Raw genomic sequence first — 315 nt, 5'->3', positions numbered from 1 at the left:
CCATCACTTTCATATGCAAATAATGATAGTTTTATCTCTTCCTTTCCAATCCTCATACCCCATTTACTTTCCTTATTGCATTTATTAGGACCTCAAATCAACAGTGATGAATAGTAGCTGTCATAATAGGTGTCATACTCTTGTTCTTGACTTTAAAACCATGCTGTTGTTTAGGTTTCTGGGAGATACTTTTATCAAGTTACAGATGTTTCCTTTTTTTCCCTACGTTTAAGACTTTTTGCTAGAAATTATCCGTTGAAGGTTTAAAGAGTCAATAAGTGCCAGCTGCATGCAAGACCCTAAGCTAGGTACTGT

Source organism: Galeopterus variegatus, unplaced genomic scaffold (assembly GCF_000696425.1).
Source record: "Galeopterus variegatus unplaced genomic scaffold, G_variegatus-3.0.2 Scaffold1660, whole genome shotgun sequence".
NCBI lineage: Eukaryota > Metazoa > Chordata > Mammalia > Dermoptera > Cynocephalidae > Galeopterus > Galeopterus variegatus.
The sequence above is the reverse complement of the archived record's forward strand: the minus strand, read 5'-3'. Positions refer to the sequence as shown.